The sequence below is a fragment of the Oncorhynchus clarkii genome, chromosome 12 (genome assembly GCF_045791955.1).
Source record: "Oncorhynchus clarkii lewisi isolate Uvic-CL-2024 chromosome 12, UVic_Ocla_1.0, whole genome shotgun sequence".
NCBI classification, from domain to species: domain Eukaryota; kingdom Metazoa; phylum Chordata; class Actinopteri; order Salmoniformes; family Salmonidae; genus Oncorhynchus; species Oncorhynchus clarkii.
Window position 1 is genome coordinate 48,836,346 of NC_092158.1, and position 6,363 is coordinate 48,842,708.

A 6,363-nucleotide genomic window follows, 5' to 3' on the forward strand; every position below is an offset into this window, starting at 1 on the left:
TATCCAACCTTTCAGTTCCACCACCCACACATGCGATGACATCACCAGGTTTCAATGATGTTTCTAGAGACAATATCTCTTTCATCATCACTCAATGCCTAGGTTTACCTCCACTGTATTCACATCCTACAATACCTTTGTCTGTACATTATACCTTGAAGCTATTTTATATCCCCAAGAAACCTCCCTTTACTCTCTGTTCCAGACGTCCTAGACAAGCAATTCTCATAGCTTTTAGCCGTACCCTTATCCTACTCCTCCTCTATTCCTCTGGTGATGTAGAGGTGAATCCAGGCCCTGCAGTGCCTAGCTCCACTCCTATTCCCCAGGCGCTCTCTTTTGATGACTTCTGTAACCGTAATAGCCTTGGTTTCATGCATGTTAACATTAGAAGGCTCCTCCCTAAGTTTGTTTTATTCACTGCTTTAGCACACTCTGCCAACCCGGATGTCTTAGCCGTGTCTGAATCCTGGCTTAGGAACACCACCAAAAACTCTGAAATCTCCATCCCTAACTACAACATTTTCAGACAAGATAGAACGGCCAAAGGGGGCGGTGTTGCAATCTACTGCAGAGATAGCCTGCAGAGTTCTGTCCTACTATCCAGGACTATACCCAAACAATTTGAACTTCCACTTTTAAAAATCCAACTCTCTAAAAACAAGTCCGCCTGCTATAGACCACCCTCTGCCCCCAGCTGTGCTCTGGACACCATATGTGAACTGATTGCCCCCCATCTATTTTCAGAGCTCATGCTGCTTGGTGACCTAAACTGGAACATGCTTAACACCCCAGCCATCCTCCAATCTAAGCTTGATGCCCTCAATCTCACACAAATTATCAATGAACCTACCAGGTACCACCCCAAATCCGTAAACCTGGGCACCCTCACAGATATCATCCTAACCAACTTTCCCTCTAAATACACCTCTGCTGTTTTCAACCAAGATCTCAGCGATCACTGCCTCATTGCCTGCATCCCTAATGGGTCTGCGGTAAAGCGACCGCCACTCATCACTGTCAAACGCCCCCTGAAACACTTCAGCGAGCAAGCCCAGGTATCCTGGAAGGATATTGATCTCATCCTGTCGGTAGAGGCCTTCCTCACCATCTTAAATAAGCATGCCATATTCAAGAAATGTAGAACCAGGAACAGATATAGCCCTTGGTTCTCTCCAGACCTGACTGCCCTTAACCAACACAAAAACATCCTATGGCGTTCTGCATTAGCATCGAACAGCCCCCGTGATATGCAACTTTTTTCAGGGAAGTTAGAAACCAATATACACAGGCAGTTAGAAAAGCCAAGGCTAGCTTTTTCAAGCAGAAAGTTGCTTCCTGCAACACAAACTCAAAAAAGTTCTGGGACACTGTAAAGTCCATGGAGAATAAGAGCACCTCCTCCCAGCTGCCCACTGCACTGAGGATAGGAAACTATTTCACCACCGATAAATCCACTATAATTGAGAATTTCAAAAAGCATTTTTCTACGGCTGGCCATGCTTTCCACCTGGCTACCCCTACCCCGGTCAACAGCTCTGCACCCCCCTCAGCAACTCGCCAAAGCCTTCCCCATTTCTCCTTCTCCCAAATCTAGTCAGCTGATGTTCTGAAAGAGCTGCAAAATCTGGACCGCTACAAATCAGCCAGGCTGGACAATCTGGACCCTTTCTTTCTAAAATGATCTGCCGAAATTGTTGCAACCCCTATTGAACCCATGTTCAACCTCTCTTTTGTGTCGTCTGAGATTCCCAAAGATTGGAAAGCAGCTGCGGTCATCCCCCTCTTCAAAGGGGGGGCCACTCTTGACCCAAACTGCTACAGACCTATATCTATCCTACCCTGCCTTTTCTAAGGTCTTCGAAAGCCATTTCAACAAACAAACAGATTACCGACCATTTCGAATCCCACTGCACCTTCTCCACTATGCAATCTGGTTTCAGAGCTGGTCATGGGTGCACCTCAGCCACACTCAAGGTCCTAAACGATATATTAACCGCCATCGATAAGAAACAATACTGTGCAGCCGTATTCATTGACCTGGCCAAGGCTTTTGACTCTGTCAATCACCACATCCTCATCGGCAGACTCGATAGCCTTGGTTTCTCAAATGATTGCCTCGCCTGGTTCACCAACTACTTCTCAGATAGAGTTCAGTGTGTCAAATTGGAGGGCCTGTTGTCCGGGCCTCTGGCAGTCTCTATGGGGGTGCCACAGGGTTAAATTCTTGGGCCGACTCTCTTCTCGGCATACATCAATGATATCGCTCTTGCTGCTGGTGAGTCTCTGATCCACCTCTACGCAGATGACACCATTCTTTATGCTTCTGGCCCTTCTTTGGACACTGCGTTAACAACCCTCCAGACAAGCCTCAATGCCATACAACTCTCCTTCCGTGGCCTCCAACTGCTCTTAAATACTAGTAAAACTAAATGCATGCTCTTCAACCGATCGCTGCCTGCACCTGCCCGCCTGACCAGCATCAATACTCTGGACGGTTCTGACTTAGAATATGTGGACAACTACAAATACCTAGGTGTCTATTTAGATTGTAAACTCTCCTTCCAGACTCACATCAAACATCTCCAAGCATCCTTCACTCATGCTGCCAAACATACCCTCGTAAAACTGACCATCCTACCGATCCTCGATGATGTTATTTACAAAATAGCCTCCAATACCTTACTCAATAAATTGGATGCAGTCTATCACAGTGCCATCCGTTTTGTCACCAAAGACCCACATACTATCCACCATTGCGACCTGTACGCTCTCGTTGGCTGGCCCTCGCTTCATACTCGTCGCCAAACCCACTGGCTCCAGGTCATCTACAAGACACTGCCAGGTAAAGTCCCCCCTAATCTCAGCTCGCTGGTCACCATAGCAGCACTCACCTGTAGCACGCGCTCCAGCAGGTATATCTCTCTAGTCACCCCCAAAGCCAATTCCTCCTTTTGACCCGTCTCTCCTTCTAGTTCTCTGCTGCCAATGACTGGAACAAACTACAAATATCTCTGAAACTGGAAACACTTATCTCCCTCACAAGCTTTAAGCACCAGCTGTCAGAGCAGCTCACAGATTACTGCACCTATACATAGCCCATGTATAATTTAGCCCAAACAACTACCTCTTCCCCTACTGTTATTTATTTATTTTGCTCCTTTGCACCCCATTATTTCTATTTCTACTTTGCACATTCTTCCACTACAAATCTACCAAGGCCACCATGGCCTTTTTTTTGCCTTTACCTCCCTTATCTCACCTCATTTGCTCACATCGTATATAGACTTATGTTTCTACTGTATTATTCACTGTATGTTTGTTTTACTCCATGTGTAACTCTGTGTTGTTGTATGTGTCGAATTGCTTTGCTTTATCTTGGCCAGGTCGCAATTGTAAATGAGAACTTGTTCTCAACTTGCCTACCTGGTTAAATAAAGGTAAAATATTTTTATTTTATTTACATTGGGTCTAATGTAGGTGTCTGAGAGTCATGTTTATTGTGTCTTTGTGTGGGAGAGCGAGAGAGAGTGTGTGTATGTGCATCTTGTTTTCCTTGTCAGCCACCATCTCCTAACCATGTCCTCTCCACCAACTTTGAGTAAGTACAACTGCACATGTCTGTTGTGGGAAATGGATAACACAATCTGTAGGCCTAAATATCTCCAATCCTGAAATAAAATAGAGCATACATATAAAATAAACAAGTACTTAAAATATATTGACATATTTACCTACTAATGTGTGTGTGTGAGAGAGTGTTTGTGTATGTTTTCTTTGTTAGCCACCCATCTATGCTTTTCTGCTTCATAAATAACTGAGCCTGGAACTCAATCCAGGTCATCTCTCTCTCTCTCCATTCCTTGGCCTTGGTCGCCTAATGACTCACCCTGAATGTTAATCGCTACATACATTCATTGTGGAGAACAAACTGAGCGATGTGGATGGGTAGCCAGGGAATGGCTTTGGTACAAAAAAATATTTTTTTTGTAGGCAGGTTTGCCAACTTCTTTTTGATAATTCATTTTAATCACAGAAAAAGCCAATAAACCAAACTATTGCCTTAACTCTGAATGTACACAATCCTCAAATAAAATGGAACATACATAAAATAAACAATGTATTTACATTGGGTCTAATGTGTGTGTGTGAGAGAGGGAGGCATGTTTTTCAACTCAGAAGAAAGCACACAGAATAACCTCAAATTGTACAAATGAAGCCATAGTATTTTACAATATTATACAATATCATTCAATCAGAAACACAAGCATTAACCGGCAATAGCCGACACCCGCATTGCTGATGTTTTGGTGGTGTCTGAAGTGTAACTGCGTTGGATCTGTCAAATCGGTAAGCAGCAGCTCTTGATCATTGTCACAAAACTACACATGTCCTACACATGTCCTACTCATGTTACAGATTCAGAACAAGAAAGTGTAGGTTATATAGAAATAATGATGCTCAAATTTAAAATCATTCAACGAAATAATGAGGATTTCTATCAGCCTATCGAGGTGTAGATTACATGTCAAATTGTAAACAGGGCTACATGAGATTTCTGTTAATGCGACTCCATGCAGCCAATGACAATGTCCGCTTTAGGTATAATGCCACAAGCCACTTGTGAATTTGACAGCTCTAACACAGTTCCACCTCAGACACCGCCAAAACGAACCGCTATGTGGATGTCGGCTAAAGCGGATGTGATTGAATAGAGCCCCAAGTGAGGGAGAGTGTGCATGTGTGTATACAGTGCCTTGCGAAAGTATTCGGCCCCCTTGAACTTTGCGACCTTTTGCCACATTTCAGGCTTCAAACATAAAGATATAAAACTGTATTTTTTTGTGAATAATCAACAACAAGTGGGACACAATCATGAAGTGGAACGACAATTATTGGATATTTCAAACTTTTTTAACAAATCAAAAACTGAAAAATTGGGCGTGCAAAATTATTCAGCCTCTTTACTTTCAGTGCAGCAAACTCTCTCCAGAAGTTCAGTGAGGATCTCTGAATGATCCAATGTTGACCTAAATGACTAATGATGATAAATACAATCCACCTGTGTGTAATCAAGTCTCCGTATAAATGCACCTGCACTGTGATAGTCTCAGAGGTCCGTCAAAAGCGCAGAGAGCATCATGAAGAACAAGGAACACACCAGGCAGGTCCGAGATACTGTTGTGAAGAAGTTTAAAGCCGGATTTGGATACAAAAAGATTTCCCAAGCTTTAAACATCCCAAGGAGCACTGTGCAAGCGATAATATTGCAGACCACTGCAAATCTACCAAGACCTGGCCGTCCCTCTAAACTTTCAGCTCATACAAGGAGAAGACTGATCAGAGATGCAGCCAAGAGGCCCATGATCACTCTGGATGAACTGCAGAGATCTACAGCTGAGGTGGGAGACTCTGTCCATAGGACAACAATCAGTCGTATATTGCACAAATCTGGCCTTTATGGAAGAGTGGCAAGAAGAAAGCCATTTCTTAAAGATATCCATAAAAAGTGTTGTTTAAAGTTTGCCACAAGCCACCTCGGAGACACACCAAACATGTGGAAGAAGGTGCTCTGGTCAGATGAAACCAAAATTGAACTTTTTGGCAACAATGCAAAACGTTATGTTTGGCGTAAAAGCAACACAGCTGAACACACCATCCCCACTGTCAAACATGGTGGTGGCAGCATCATGGTTTGGGCCTGCTTTTCTTCAGCAGGGACAAGGAAGATGGTTAAAATTGATGGGAAGATGGATGGAGCCAAATAAAGGACCATTCTGGAAGAAAACCTGATGGAGTCTGCAAAAGACCTGAGACTGGGACGGAGATTTGTCTTCCAACAAGATAATGATCCAAAACATAAAGCAAAATCTACAATGGAATGGTTCAAAAATAAACATATCCAGGTGTTAGAATGGCCAAGTCAAAGTCCAGACCTGACTCCAATCGAGAATCTGTGGAAAGAACTGAAAACTGCTGTTCACAATTGCTCTCCATCCAACCTCACTGAGCTTGAGCTGTTTTGCAAGGAGGAATGGGAAAAAATGTCAGTCTCTCGATGTGCAAAACTGATAGAGACATACCCCAAGCGACTTACAGCTGTAATCGCAGCAAAAGGTGGCGCTACAAAGTATTAATTTAAGGGGGCTGAATAATTTTGCACGCCCAATTTTTCAGTTTTTGATTTGTTAAAAAAGTTTGAAATATCCAATAAATGTCGTTCCACTTCATGATTGTGTCCCACTTGTAGTTGATTCTTCACAAAAAAATACAGTTTTATATTTTTATGTTTGAAGCCTGAAATGTGGCAAAAGGTCGCAAAGTTCAAGGGGGCCGAATACTTTCGCAAGGCACTGTACATGC